Here is a 15,543-nt window from a genome sequence, read left to right on the forward strand (position 1 = left end):
GTTGGACACGTCCTTGGGGAAGTGCTCGCCTCCCAAGGTGAGGGCTCATCACGTTGCACAGATGGTCAACACATTTTAATGTGCCCAGAGGCTTCCGGCTTTCGAATTTTTATGGTTGCTGGCCTCATGGCATCCTGCATTTTACTGGTGCCAGAGGCCAGACTGAGGATGAGGTCCCTTCAATGGGTTCTCAAGATGCAGTGGTCGCAATTCTCAGGCAAGATGTCAGATCCTGTTCATATTCCACTCTCAGTCTCGCAGGATCTTCTGCGGTGGGCCAGCAAAGGGAATCTGATGAAGTGGGAGCTGTTTTGGCAACCGTGGCCGGAGGTGACGCTTGTGATGGACACTTCACTCACTGGATGGGGAGCTCATGCCAACGGGCTGACCACCAGCGGTCATTGGTCACCGTCGGAGTCCAAACTCCACATCAACCTGTTGGAGCTGAGGGCCATCAGGCTGGCCCTGAAGGCTTTTCTGCCGCCTGTGTGGGGAAGAGTGTCCTGATCATGACAGAAAACACAGTGGCCATGAATTACCTCAACAGAAAAGGGGGGTACGGTCACTCCCGCTGTGCAGAGAGGTGATGCAGCTCTAGTTCGGGGTGATACAACAAGGAATATCTCTCTCAGCAGTTCATCTAGCCGTAGAGGAGAATGCGGTGGCGGACACTCAGAGCAGGCAGAGCGCAGTCTCCCACGAGTGGGAGTTGGCTCAGGAAGTCCTTCTGGGGATCTTTGCCTTTTGGGGAACCCCTCAAGTGGATCTGTTTGCGACCGGTGCCAAACGGAAGTGCAAGAGATTTTGCTCAAGGGAATTTCCTCCAAGAGGAGCCTTAGGGGATGCATTTGTCATGTATTGGTCATTCCCACTTCTGTACATGTTTCCTTCAGTCCCCGTCATTCCTCAGGTGCTAAGAAGGTTGTGGAGGTTCGGTTCCCACATGATCCTCATTGCTCCAGATTGGGCCAGGAGAGCGTGGTACCCAGACCTTCTAGAAACATCTACCTGCCCTCCACGCCATCTTCCCCACAGAGAGGATCTTCACTTGCACAAGGGGGGTCAGGTTCTACATCCAGAGGTCAAGACTCTCACTCTTCCACTTGATTTCTGAAAGGTTGAGATATAAGGATTGGGACCTCCCGGATGATGTGATGGAGGTGTTGCTTTCGGCCAGGTGGCCAGCAACCAAATCCCTGTACCGTTGCCATTGGCGTATGTTTTGCGACTGGTACAGAGGAAACAATGTCGATATTTTTCAGTGTTCCATTCCGATGGTTCTTTCTTTCTTGCTTTCTTTGGCCCACAGGGGTCTTCAAGTGGGTCGGTAAAGGTTACCTGGCGGCGCTGTCTTTTTTGTAGCGCTCGTCTGAAGAATGTTCCTATTTAAAGATTCCTTTGATTTCACAATTTCTAAAAGGGGTCATGAATGTGTTCCTGCCGTCCCCGTTTTTTTAGGGGCCGGTTTGGCATTTGAATTTAGTCTTGAAATTCCTGATGGGTGCTCCGTTTTAACCACTGCACTCTTGTCCTTTGAAACTGTTGTCTTTTAAGACGGTTTTCTTGGTTGCAGTTACATCTGCTCGCAGAGTGAGTGAATTGCAGGCACTTTCATCTAAGCCACCCTTTACTGTGTTCCACAAGGATAGGGTTGTACTGAGGGTACGTCTCTCCTTCCTTCCTAAGGTAGTGTCTGAGTTTCATCTGAGCCAGAAAGTGGTACTTCCTGCTTCCTATCCTCCCCATCATCCTGGGAAGGAAGAGGAGTGACTTCAAAAGTTGGACCCTAGGAGAGCTTTGAGCTTTTATATCTCTAGGATGTCCAGGGCCAGAGTGGACGACCAGCTTTTTGTGGGATACACTGGACACCGATTGGGCCAGGCTGTTAATAAACAGACCTTGCCCAGGTGGATTATCCTCACCATTACTGAATGTAACAGATTGGCGGGCAAGGGCCCTCCTGAAGGTTTGAGAGCTCACTCCACTAGGGGCATTGCTACATCCACAGCCCTGCAGCAGGGAGTTCCTATTAAGAATATTTGTGAAGCAGCCACATGGGCTTCCATCCACACCTTTGTCAAACATTACTCCCTGGATACGCTCCATGGTCAGGATATGGCTTTTGGTAAAGTGGTGCTTCATTCTGCCATCTGGTTGGGTATTATAAATTATTTTCCCTCCTCTGTTGTTCTGGTACTATTTTGGGAATCTGTCAAAGATGTGGAATACGCTGGAGGACACTATCCATTCGAAGAACAAGTTACTTACCAACTGGTAACGTTCTTTCGACTGGATGTTCCTCCAACGCATTCCACATCACCCTCCCAGCCTGCTCCTCTGAAGAATTTCCTATGCTATTGCAGCTTGCGTTCCCGCAATGCTATGTGCAGTCAAGCAAACGTTGTGTACGAGCATGTTACACGTTATGGAGGAAAAAACATAAACTGAGGCTACGGGCGTCGTCAGCCCTATTTATAACATCCAGTGATGACACCCTCAACTGAGGCCTTTGAGGGACATCGACCAAACGTCATCAACACAGGACGCCCTCTGCCGAAAAAATTCCCGAAGCTGCACAGCTGTGGACATTATATGTCAAAGATGTGGAATAGGTTGGAGGAACATCTAGTTGAAAGAACGTTACCAGTTGGTAAGTAACATGTTCTTTTCAAGAAGCGCATACACTCAATATATATATTCCCACCCCTCAGGACTAACAAATAACAGGGCCAGAATGTATTCCCATTATACTATCACTCCCCTGAGGGTTAATTCCCCTTTATATATCACTAACATGTGGATTTATTTCGGCTGTCTCACAAACACGTGGGCACCCTCTTGGACGTGGCATCAGTCAGCGTGACTGGATCAGCTGTTGTCCTCCACAGCCTGTCTGATGTCTCTCTCTCTAAAGAAGGCTTGGGACTTTAACTCCTACTAGGCCTCACCAGGGTTCTGGGCGTAATCCAAAATGGGTAAAAAATAGAGCAATCAATTCCTTCTCCTTCCTGTTTTATCAATTCTTCTACTTCCTCTCCATCAATCAGTGAGTGAGCAAGTGAGTCTCCCGTGAGTATGCGTTTGACCTTTTATTAGCATAGAAACGCCACCTTGTTGAGGTGTGTATAATTCCGCAATCTAATTAGTCAATGTATATCATTGGGCAGTGTTCCAAAAGTAACTGTCACGATCTTCCTTCCTTGGAAGCTCTGTTCCCACTGGAAGCACTGCCATTGAAGTGTGCCACACATTTTCTACACTAATGTTGACCACTGTCTAGTGTTTCTTTTCCGTGCCGACCTCCCATTCTTCTTCACTGTGCTGACTCTGCCACTCGGAATGGGGAGTAACCGTTGCACCGCAACTTGTAAAAGCCCGGTGGCACTGGGGTGGCGCCGGGATATCAGACACAGAATTAGTGTTATGGGGCTGCTGGGAAACCGCTGTAAGCACCGCTGGGTTTACCGCCTACCTCATAATGAGGCCCTAGGTGTCTGTGTGGGTGAGTCCGTGTGTGTTGCATGTGTATGTTTTTGTGTGTTTACGTGTGTGTCAACAGTTTGGTTGACCCCATTCCCATATATATATGTGTATGAATATCCATCTATTTATCTATTCAGTGAATACACTTTAGTAAAGTTTAAGTTAAGGTGAATAAATTCAGTACACCAAAAACCTTTTTCAAAAAACCTAAGTTGAAGTGGCGTTAGGGTGCCGATTTATTGCAACAAAACTCCTGAAATTTGGAGGTGTTGGACTCTACACCACTTTAACTATGATGCCCCTATTGTGCAGCCCTTAACCACACTGACATGAGATCACTGGTGACATCACAAATGACATCACTTCAAACGTGGCAGTTGCCATCAGTGATGACATAATTTCAGAAATCACTTAGGACACCACCTCAATGGCCTTACTGGTAAGACCAGCCACAGGGACACTTTTTTGTCTGTATTTGAAAATAAAGAGCACATTCTAGCACAGATGCAATATGCCATGTCTTTTATGAAGGACCAAAAGCATTTGTGATGAGGAATAGTGAGGTTAGTGGGAGACTGTGATGAGGAACAATGAGGTGGGGTAGTGGTGGACGGTAATGGAAGGGAATGAGGTGGGGATAGTGGGGAACTGTGATGAGGAACAATGAGGTGGGGTAGTGGAGGACTGTGTTGAGGAACAGTGAGGTGGGGTAGTGGAGGACCATGTTGAGGAAGAGGGATGTGGAGGTAGTTGGGAACTTTGATGAGGAAGAGTGAGGTGTGGGTAATGGCAGATAGTGAGGAGGAAGAGGGAGGTTATGGTGGTGGGGGACTATGACGTGGAACAGTGAGGTGGGGGTAGTGGTGGACACTGATGGGAGAGAATGAGGTGGGGATAGTGGGGGACTGTGACAAGGAAGTTTGAGGTGGTGTAATGGGGACTTGATGGGGAAGAGGGAGTTGGGAGTAGTTGGGCACTGTAATGAGAAAGAGTGAGATGGGGCTATTGGGGACTGTGACGAGGAAGAGTGAGGTGGATGTAGTGGTGGGGGACTGTGACAAGGAATTCTGAAGTATGGTAGTGGGTGACTGTGCTGAGGAAATGTGGGGTATGTTGGTGGGTGGCTGTGATGAGGAAAGACGTGTTGGGGATAGTGGAGGACTGTGAAGAGGAGAAGGAAGTAGTGGTAGCAGGCCTGAGACAAGGAAGAGTGTGATGGAGTAGTGGGGGACTGTGATGAGGAAGAGCAAGGTGGAGGTTAGTGGAGGACTGTGATGAGGAAGAACAAGGTGGAGGTTAGTGGGGGCTGTGATGAGGAAGAGCAAGGTGGAGGTTAGTGGGGGCTGTGATGAGGAAGAGTGAGGTGGGGATAGTGTGGAACTGTGACATGGAAGAGTGATTTGGAGTAGTGGGGAAATGTGACAAGAAAGAGTAAAATGGGGTAACTGGGGGACTGTGATGAGGAAGAGTGCGGTGGGGTAATATGGGGCTGTGACAACGAAGAGTGAGGTAGGGGTAGTGGGGGACTGTGATGAGGAAGATGGATGTGGGGATAAAGGTAAGATTACTATTGGGTACTTGAGCAAGGAAGAGGGATCGGGAGTATAGGTACAATTACTATTCCGTATTGGGACGAGGAAGAGGGATGTAAGAGTTCAGGTCAGATTACTAATTAGGTAGTATGATGAAAAAGAGGGAGGTGAGATAATGTAGAGATCTTCCCTGCTGACGCCAGGAGAAAATCGAGATTTTTACGGTTAGGTCACGTGAAAAACATGTCCAGTCAAAACAAAGGATATAGTAAACAAGCACCGGCTTCCCTCAGTCTCATGGTGCACACTTTTTAAAATGTAAGTAAACAATTATAAGCTTTTTAGGCAAATGTAGTATTCCCTAATATGAATAGCCCCCAAATGCCCCCTCCCATACATTTTAAGTTAATTTAGGAAATAAATTGTTGTTTTTTTAATATTAGAAACACAGATTGCTTCCTAAATTAATTTAAAATACTCTTCTTCTGCTAACTAGTTATCACAGTGATTGACACATCTTAATATATGATAGTTTTGAAGTATTTACTGTCGTTTTTTTTTGTGCTACTCGAAACAAATCAAGATCTTGAATCTCAAAGTGCGTAATGTTGAATTTTCAGCAATGCCTCATAGGAGATATAACTAATATTTTGGTAGTGTTTCACCCCACTCTACTCCATATAAAAAAAGAACTACTGGACGGATTTATGCCAGGCCAACAAAGGATATGCTTTAGGTGTTTTGTGCCCAACTAGTTTTTTATATGGGAAAAAGAATGGAAAAGTTAAAAACACACCCTTTTTTTTAATGCTTTATATCTTTTGAACCATAACACTGATTTGCTTAGAAATGTGCAATTTAGGGGTGTAGGGGACATACATTTTGTTTGTACAATTTTGTGCTCAACCACCCTCTGGCTCAAAAGTTAATAGACATAGAATGTTCACATTTCCAATGGATTATAGGTTTTCCCCTTAACTGTAGGGTGACTAGCATCACCCTATAATATATAGTGTGGCGTTTGCCGCACTATAGTTAAAGTTAAACTAGTTAAAGTGAGTGGTGAATTCCAGTGGAAATCAAAATAATGAATTGCTAATAACTTTTGACTCGTAGATGAATTTTGCTGAAACTCTGTGAACAACTTTGTATGCACACCACAATCTCCCCAATCCCCTATGTGCCCCCTCAACCCTCCTTTCCTCCCCCACACCTCCAGACTGTTCAGCTGGGAAAGATTAATTGTGAAATAAAAGGGTTATTAAGAAAACAAATAAATGTACTTTCGTCCTAGTCCCCATTCATTTTCCCTTAGAAAGAAAAGGGCACTTTTTTCCAGCCTGCACAGCGTGAACCGATGGGCAGAATTTGACCAGGTCCAAAACAACTTGGACACCAACCGATGACTCGCAATACTTTTGGGGTCTGGGATTATGGTGTCCAGTCATTTTTTTAATATTTGACGTAGAATGAGGTGCTCCCTTCCCCCCAAAATAGAGATATCTCCCATGGTGCTTTGCAGCATACAGGCTTTTCAGAAATGAAAAAAATCCGATGCGAAACAACACTGTGAAATGGTATCAGGGTCGGGGGTGGGGTGTGGGGGATGTGGGAGAGGTCATCATATCAAATTTGGGAGTTGGGGGTGGGCTAGGGACCAAGATAACAGCACAATCGCTTGCATAAATGAGATACATACGAAGAGTGATCCCGAGGAAGTATATGGTGATAACCGTCCCATTTATTAAACAGCGAGGATCTGTGACATCACACAGAAAGTTCTGGAAAGAAAGAAAAGGAGCCTCACTCGATAATATCTGTATTCATCTTAATAATGATGCAAGAGTAACCACACACCTGTCTATAGAGAGTTTAATAACGAATACAATTACTGAAACAGATAAAACACATCTTCAGTGACAGGGTCAGAACATATATCAGCCCAAATGCTAAAATCACCCAGGTTCCAGCTATGCTTAACATCTCCAGAGTACTTGAAAAGAGAATAGGGATGTGGGGGTAAGAGAGCAAAGTCACAGAAACGCAAATGGTGGGGGAGTAAGACATCTAGAGTTATAAAGCTGCAAAAAAATGAATGTGTGTATAAATAGGTCATCCTACTAGATGGGGATTAGAATTATGATACAATATCCGAGGGACGTGTGACACAGTATTTGCCACGGAAGAAAGGGTAGTAGGTGTGTTGAAGAAATGACTTCTCTGTGGGTGTTAGAAGAAGCTGCCATAGTGTGCATCTGAGAGGCACAGCCAGGCTTTGCAAGAGCGATTCTGGGTGACGTGTCTCACAGGGAGTACAAGAAACCAAGGCGAGCAGCTAAGAATGCTGGGATATCTAGCTCAGATTTAGGTTCATCTATGTTCCTAGGTATTTGCAACGGCCAAAAGGACGTTTAATGTGCAATGTTAAGAGTGCAAAGCAAAGTAAAACAAGCATTGGCGATGCCAACAGTTTGGGCTGTTGAGTAGGCAGGGAAAGGCACTTAGCCAGGCACTGCTGTAGTGGTATCAGATGCCCATTGATGGTAGCAAGTGCACAATTGTGTGAAGACCTGGGCATCTGATAGCAGTGCCTGGCAAATGCCTTATACTCACACACAAGCCAAAAACAGTTAGCTTTGCCAATGCTTGTTTTTAACAGAACTTCAGTGAAGACAATCACAGTGCTTATAAATCGAGTGGTTAAAGGCTGACTTGGTTAAGACATTCTTACTAAACCAGAAGCAGGTGTACAACTCCAATTAAGTTATTCTCTCTCAAAAGACTGATTTGAAAAAACACTGGCAGTCACTTTATGTGCAATGCTTCATGGTAACAAGTGAAGGCAGTAGCAGGGCGGGTGTTTTTTTTATACCCCTCTCCCCAAAATTCTCTCTCTGTTTAAGGTTTTGCGATTCATTTGTTCTTATTGCCCTTTCGCTGCCTGGCTACACTACTGTCCAAAGCAATGGCCTTCTGAGCTGTGATAAGTCGTCGATGTGCCCCTCCAGCCCTAGTGAGCCCCCCCAGCCTACAGAGCACATGAGACACAATGTTTTCTGTCACACTAGCAATCCGTGGCACCCCCTGTTTATTACGTGCACACGTGGGAAATGCATCACTCTGCTGCGTGTGTGCCCTTAAAGGGGCACACACCACACTCCTCGTTTTTCATAACAAACAAAACTAAAGGAGGCACACCTTGATACTTTAAAACATTTCCCTGCACACATAACAACACCCCTTTATATGTTTCCCTCCCAATCCCACAAGTTCCTGCTTAGCCCGTGGGCTGGGCCCACTAGTTCAGGGGTCCAACACAGTCACTGAGATGGGCAGGCTTCCCCCTCCCTACCCTCTGGGGATACCTTCAGCCGCCTCCCGGATCGGGCCCGACTCACCTGCATCCCCTCGACATAGGGGATGGGCCAGGCCACCGCCCTCATCTGGTATCTCGAAACAGAGTCTTTGCAGGGTCACCTCCGGCCTGGTCTCGCCCACCTTCTTGAAAAAAAACAGGCATTTCGGGTAATGGTGGCATTCCTGTCAGATGCAGTCATCATCGAAACACGCACCGCTACCACGTCCATGGGACCAGGCTCATAAGTCAGTGAGTTCTTCACTAGCACTTCATCATCGGGAATCAGCTGCTGGGGTTGGAGTCCTCTTCTGACATTCTCTTCCTCTGTCCTTAGTCTCCTTTCACGCTCCACCTGCGCGTCATCAATCACAGCTGGTTCTCGCTCCATCACTCCAGGTATTAACCCCTTAGACAGCGTTGAAACATTGCCTCCGCTGGTGCCACTCGAGTCGACTGTACTCCCTCAGGAACTGGTACAGCGCCTGTTGCAGGAAGTAGCCCTGGCCATGAGCGATGTGGAATATCTTATTCTCCTCATGAACCTCTAAGCTTCGCTGTTGGCACGGGGCCAGAGCGGAGTAATTTTCCTGTGTTCTATGTCATACTCTTCCATCAACTGGGCGAAACTGTCCCCTTGAAATGGCTGTCCATTGTCAGAGCACAGGGTCTGAGGCAGCCCATGAGTGGCAAAGATCTTTTGCAGGGCAACGGCCACCTTGTCAAACGACACCGATTCAATGAATTCGACCTCATCCACCACCACCAAGAAGTGAGTGTTGCTGCCCGTGGATCCAAAGTCAGCATGCACATTCTCCCAGGGCCTTGTTCCTTGGGGCATTGTCTCATGAGGGGCTCTCTCATGGTGCGCCAGCTCAATTACCTGGGGGATCTTACACATCGGTAACACTATGCAGTCTCCCCTGAGCAACAGCCCTGACTGGACAAATGTCAGCTCCTGCTTCTCTCTCCACAGCTGTACCAGGGCCAACCGTGCTTCTTGGGTCTTTGTGCCAAGGTGTCCACCACTGACTTCCACGACCCTTGCTGAAGGGCCGCCTTCAGTATCAGGAGACACTCATCTTCAGCTGCTGCCCTTTCGAGCTCTTGGAGCGGCACAGAGTTTGAGGTTTCTGATACCACAATTAACTGTACATGCTCGTCAGCCTCCTCAGCACTGATATCATCACGTCCTTCCACCCTGCCTCTGGGATGCCTAGACATATAGTCTGCTACGTTGTTACTGTCCAGCCGATGCACCAGCGAGACCCCATACTCCAGGAGCGCCAGCATCCACCTTTCAATCCGGGCTGGAGGTTTGGATGACGAACCAGCCATAATCGGCAGCAGGGTCTTGTGGCCAGTTACCACTGTCACCGGCCATCTCAGCATGTACAGTCAAAAATGCTGACGCCCCCATAAGACTGCCAGGGCTTCCCTGTCGATCTGCGAGTATCGCTGCTCCGTTTCGGACAGTGTCTAACTCGCATAGGCGATCGATCTGCCCCTACCTTGTGCATCTGTTTGAGAGAGGACTGGACCCAGACCAAACGGGCTTGTGTCCACTACGATCTCTGATATCAAGGACGGATCAGAAAATGCCATGGTGTCTTCTGCCGTAAGCGCCCCTTCACATCTTCAAAAGAGGCCTGTTGTAGCGGACCCCCCTGCCACGTTGCATCTTTCTTGGTGAGACTTCTCAGGGACTCTGACCTGGAGGCTAGGTTCCTTATGAAACGGCCACAGTATGTGACCATCCACAGGAATATTCAGACTTCAGTTACATTCTCTGGGGGCCTTGCCTCCACAATCTCCTTGAACTTCCGGGGTCAGGTGATACCCCCCCCTTCCTTGAACACAAATCTGAAAAACTCAATGTTTCTCTTGAGGAATTCACATTTTTCCTTGTGCAAAGTCAGTCCTAACGCCTGCAGCCGTTCCAAAGACTTTAACAGCCATTCCATGTGTTCCGCCTCCGTCTTTGCAAACACCAGGATGTCATCACTGATGTTGAGGACACCCTATAGACCTGCCTGTGCCCCACAGATGATGTTTTGGAACACCTCCGCCGTCGATGAAACCCCAAAGCTTAGGTGCTTGTATCTGTACAGGCCCTGGAGCGTGATAAAGGTGGTAATGTATCTTGAGTTCTGGTGCAATACCACCTGATGATAGCCCGCCCACAGGTCAAGCTTTGAAAAGAAATGAGTCCTTGGCAGTTCTGCGATGATGTAGCCGATTGTGGGCGTGAGGTGTCTCCCTCGCTTGATGGCTTTGTTTGGGAGCCTCATATGCACAGAGATCCTCACTGAGTCCGGTTGCTTCAGCTTCCATGCGATCACTATGGGCGAGACCCACAGGGTAGGTCCAACCACCTCTCGACGATGTCCAGCACCACCAAATTGTCCAATTCTTTGTCCACCAGGTCCCGCAGATGGAATGGGACTCTGCGGTGCTCGAGTGCAATCACTTGTATGGACTCATTGATATGCAGCCTCACAGGTCCTCTGCCCATGCAGCCTATTCCTTGAAAGAGCTGGCTGTACACGCGTCACATAGAATCGAGCTTTGATGGATGACCCTCCATGTTCAGCTTTTGCCACAAATGCCCCAGCAAATGGAATGGGTTGCTCACCGCCAAAGGTGAATATCCACGCTGTTGGCTTCTGCAATGCAGGTGGTACCACCATGGCATCATAGTGCACCCTTGCCATTATGTTGACTGATGCCCCCGTGTCCACCAGTACTGGTACTGTCATCTCATCGACCTTCACAAGACACTGTGGCTGCTTCCTGGTGGTGGCACGTAGCGCACTGACACTGGATGTGAAGAAAATGTTCTCATCCTCTTCCTGCTCTTTGTGATTCGGGCTATCTTCCCCTTGATCTACTTGGGAGACATTGATCGGGCACTGTTGTCTAAAAAAAACTGCCCTTACCGGCCCACGGTGCCCTGTACATCTGGGCATAATGGTTGAGTGTCCCACAGCGTCCACACGCCTCCCCCTACGCAGGGAACTCAGCGGGGAGCGGAAGATCATACCTGCACTTGAGGCAGGACTTGAGGGATCTCATTCCTCTGTCACTCTGGCCAACACTTGGTCATCGGGCCTGTCTCCCTCCTTGACCTCGGCCAACGGCACACACTTCCTCCATCTTCCCTGGCTGAATTGCTGCATCCACGTGTAAACAAAATGGGGGCCGAAGGCATCAACCTTGCCGACTCAGTGGCATGGAAATACAGAGAAAAAGGCCCCCAAAGATCTCATCGCCTCGGTCCTACGGGTCCACGTCGGAGCGACCATGCAACCTCGTTGCCACTGTACAAGCCGCCGGTGTGCCCCTCCGGCACTGTGACCCCCCCCCCTCCAGCATACAGGGCACACAAGAAACAATGCTCTCTGTCCAGACTCCACAGTCTCACTAGCGATCCGTGGCATGCCCCGTTTATTACGTGCACACGCAGCGGAGATGCGTTACTCTTCCGTGTGTGTGCCCTTTAAGGGGCAGGCACCACATGAGCGATTGCTTACCTCACATTACTGAAACATGTCTGTGTGAGTCTTCTGGCCTCTGGCTGTGTGAGTCTTCTGGCCTTTGCCTGTGTGAGTCTTCCGGCCTGCTGTTGGTTCTGATGCTGCCTCCTGATTCCAAGATCTTACATGCATCTCACATTGCTGATCATCCATGAGCGGGAGTGAATGTTATCTTCAAGAATCCGTTTTTGGGGAGTATTATACCACTTAATCATGGCATAAGGATTGAAGCACTGCCCTCTCGGTTTACTCTCTCCCCCTCTTCGACAGCACATATCTTGGTGGTAAAGACCCTGGTAATGACCCGCATTTGACGAATCAGCAGCTGAGCTCCAACTCGGCTAATCCATTTTTTGTATAATGGGTTATTTTAACTTTAAAGTTAATGATATAGCCGACGTAGCAGCTATGGGATTCCTCGAGGCCATGGAGGAGCTTGGCCTCCCCAATGGGAGACAGGCCCTACTCATCTGAGGGTTGACACCCTTGATCTTGTTTTTGCCACTAGCACAGCAATATTTATCCCCTCCATTCTGCCAATCTGCTGGTCTGACCACTTCCTTATTACGTTCTCATGGATGCAGGCCATTGCTACCCGTGGAGTTTTAAAGCGGGTGGGTCGTAACTGGCAGGCCACTCCACGGGAATCGATTGCCAGTCAATTGCAATCCCTATGTGTAGACTGTGCCCCTCTTGATCTGAGCACAATGGAGCAGACCTTTACTTCTATTGCTGATAGTGTGGCTCTGCTTAAAGTACTAAAACCTATGGGAGGGACATCTAAACGATGGTCCAGTGATCGCCTCCACGCTCTCCGTCTTCAGCAAATGGCAGGCTGAGCGCGCTTGGTGCATTAATTACTGTCCACTACAGATGCAAGCCAAAACGTGCCTTCTACTCCCAACAAGTTGAAATGGCCCTTAAACAGCCCGAGGAATTATTTAAACTTGTTCTCTCCCTGTCTTCTGTCCCCTCAGACAGGGCTCCTGCGTCGCAATCTCTGTTATGACTCCCTTTCACTATTTTTGGGAATATAATTGTAGATATTCTAAACAACATTCAGGTTTCTCAGTCATGATCCTCCCATGCTCTGCCAGAGGTGGTGGCCGCTCCGCCAGACTTGATCAGGGATGTATTTCCTCTCTTCTCCCCAGAAGAAATTGTAGTGGCCTCAGGTAGGCTGAAATGAGCGTCCCCCACTGATACTATTATTACCTTATGGGTTTTAAAGGAGGTGATAACCCAAATGACCCTACTAGTTGAATAAGCACTTAATGATTCATTACAAACTGGTTTCATCCCAGCCTCTCTCAAGCATGCTCTGGTGTTTCCTCTACTAATAAAACCCACACTTGATTCTTCGGTCCTTGCTAACTTTCGGCCTATTTCTTTGCTTTGGTTCCTGATGAAGGTGCGTGAATCTCTGGTCTGTCCTCTCTTTTTTCCAACCATCCCAATTACGGTTTCAGCCGGGCCATTGGCATGGAGGGAGTGCTTGTCTCAGTGGTGGACGGTCTCGCTCAACTGCATGATCTAGGCAGCACGTGGGCAGTGATTCTGCTTGACCTATCTGCCGCCTTTGATACCATTGATCATGCTGTCCTGCTGAGTCGCCTTGCTTGGGCCGGCCTCTCAGGGGTAGTGCAAGCCTGGTTTTCTTTTTCTATATTTGATCGCCCCCTGTCTTTTTTGCTCCCGCTTTCCACTCTGTCACTACTGCAATTTCCTGTGGTGTCCCTCAAGGCTCTGCTATTCCCCCCATTCTGTTTAACTTGTATGTTCAGCCGCCAACTGAGCTCATCGCCTTCCACGGCTTCTCTTGCTATGCCTATGCTGATGATACACAGATCCCGGTTTGCCTGGATATGGCGGTGCCAGAGATGGCTGTCAGGCTTAGGACATGCTTGTAGGCCGTCGTTGAGTGGATGTCTACTAACTTGCTAAAGCTGAACTGGGAGAAAACGGAGTTACTGGTGGTGCGTTCATCTGAAGCTGCTGCTCTTTGTTCACCTCTCTTCTGGCCTTCCTTGCTGGGTCCTTCCACTCCCCCAGTGCCTATGGTAAAGGATCTGGGGGTAGAAAACCTCCTCTTCCTTACCAATGGCAGCCCAGGTTAGTGCAATCTGCCAGGTGGGGCATCGCAAACTTGAGATACTGTGCAAGGTGCTACAGATTTTGCCTTCCCATTTTCGGGCACCGGTCGTCTCCTCCTTAGTGCTGTCCTCCTTAGATTATTGTAATGCACTGTTCCTGGTACAGCCAGACTTTTTGATTCAATGCTTAGAAATCCTACCAAACTCAGTGGCCTGCGTGGCCACATCTACTCTTCACAATGCCCACATATCCCCGGCTCTACGCAGTCTCCACTGGTTACCGGTGGTGAAACAGGTGCAATTCAAGGCACTCTGTCTGGTCTTCCTTGCCCTGCATGGGAAAGGGGCAGCTTATCTGCAGGGTATGTTCCGGTTCTATTTGCCCGCCAGTCCTCATGCTCAGCTGAAGCTTTTCTGGTGGAGGTTCCCGATTTCAGGATGTCCCGGGTTGGGAGTCAGGCTTTCTCGGTCGCGGCGGCCGTTCTGTGGAATTCTCTCCCTTTGGCTCTCTGGAAGATGGACGACTACTTGCCCTTCAGGAGATTCCTTAAGACCTATCTTTTCTACCTTCCCTTCTTCTACTTGCTCAGGCAGCACCATGATGCCTCCGGGCAAACGTTGCACGACATAAGTTTGATATAAATAAATAAACAAATTGTACGGCTTGATTAAAACAAGCTCATTGAGTTCCCATGTGGAGGTGTTTTGGGCAGGGAGGGGCAGCAACTGGGTGGGAATGGCCATAGCGATTAGCATGGCCATCGGCAGTCAATAGGTGGCAAATAACCAAACAACACCTGCAGGATGTTTGCTCCTCCTCATTTGTCATTTCTCCCTATGTGTACTCTTCCGCCATAGTTTTGGCGTATAGGTGTCGTAACCAAACAAAACCTACAAGCTGTGGGTCTGTCCTCATATGCCATTTCTCCCTATGTAAACTCTAATGCAATAGTTTCGGCTTATAGGTGTCGCAAGCGACACCTATTACCCCAAACTAAAAATGTTAAAACTAGCCAAACCTTCTGAAATCATTTAAATACGTTCCTGCTAGTGGGGGAGCCAGGGGTGCAGGTGTGGCAGTGGCCCCCGGCTCTCCCCTGGTGGCCAGCGCTCCAACTGGCACCCTATTATCTGCCCCCCTTAGCACCAAAGGCTGCCTCTGCTACTGGTTCCTGCACCACGTTGGGAGTATTTCTGTGGTCTGACATGTGGGGGGCGGTCCTCTCTGCTGTCCACTTAATTTGTATGACCGGGCTGTTGTGGCAACATGTGATAGTTTGCTGTGAGAGATCTATGGGTGATCTAAATATTGCTGTCTTCCCAGTTTCCCTTGCCCCATTATTATGTTTGCTGGGCTGCAGTGCTCCTGTGATCCATTGTGTGCCTCTTTTCATTTCCGGCATTCTGTGCAACTGTGTGGAGCCCCAATCTTATTCTAATGTCTGCTTGTAGGGGGAACAGATATTTTCTTTTTATTTTGCATTTATTTCAGCGCACAAAGCCCTAAAACATCTAGGTGCTAGTTACAGAAAGTGCATGGTACA

The sequence above is a fragment of the Ambystoma mexicanum genome, chromosome 2p (assembly GCF_040938575.1).
Source record: "Ambystoma mexicanum isolate Mex_15411 chromosome 2p, UKY_AmexF1_1, whole genome shotgun sequence".
Classification (NCBI taxonomy): Eukaryota; Metazoa; Chordata; class Amphibia; order Caudata; family Ambystomatidae; genus Ambystoma; species Ambystoma mexicanum.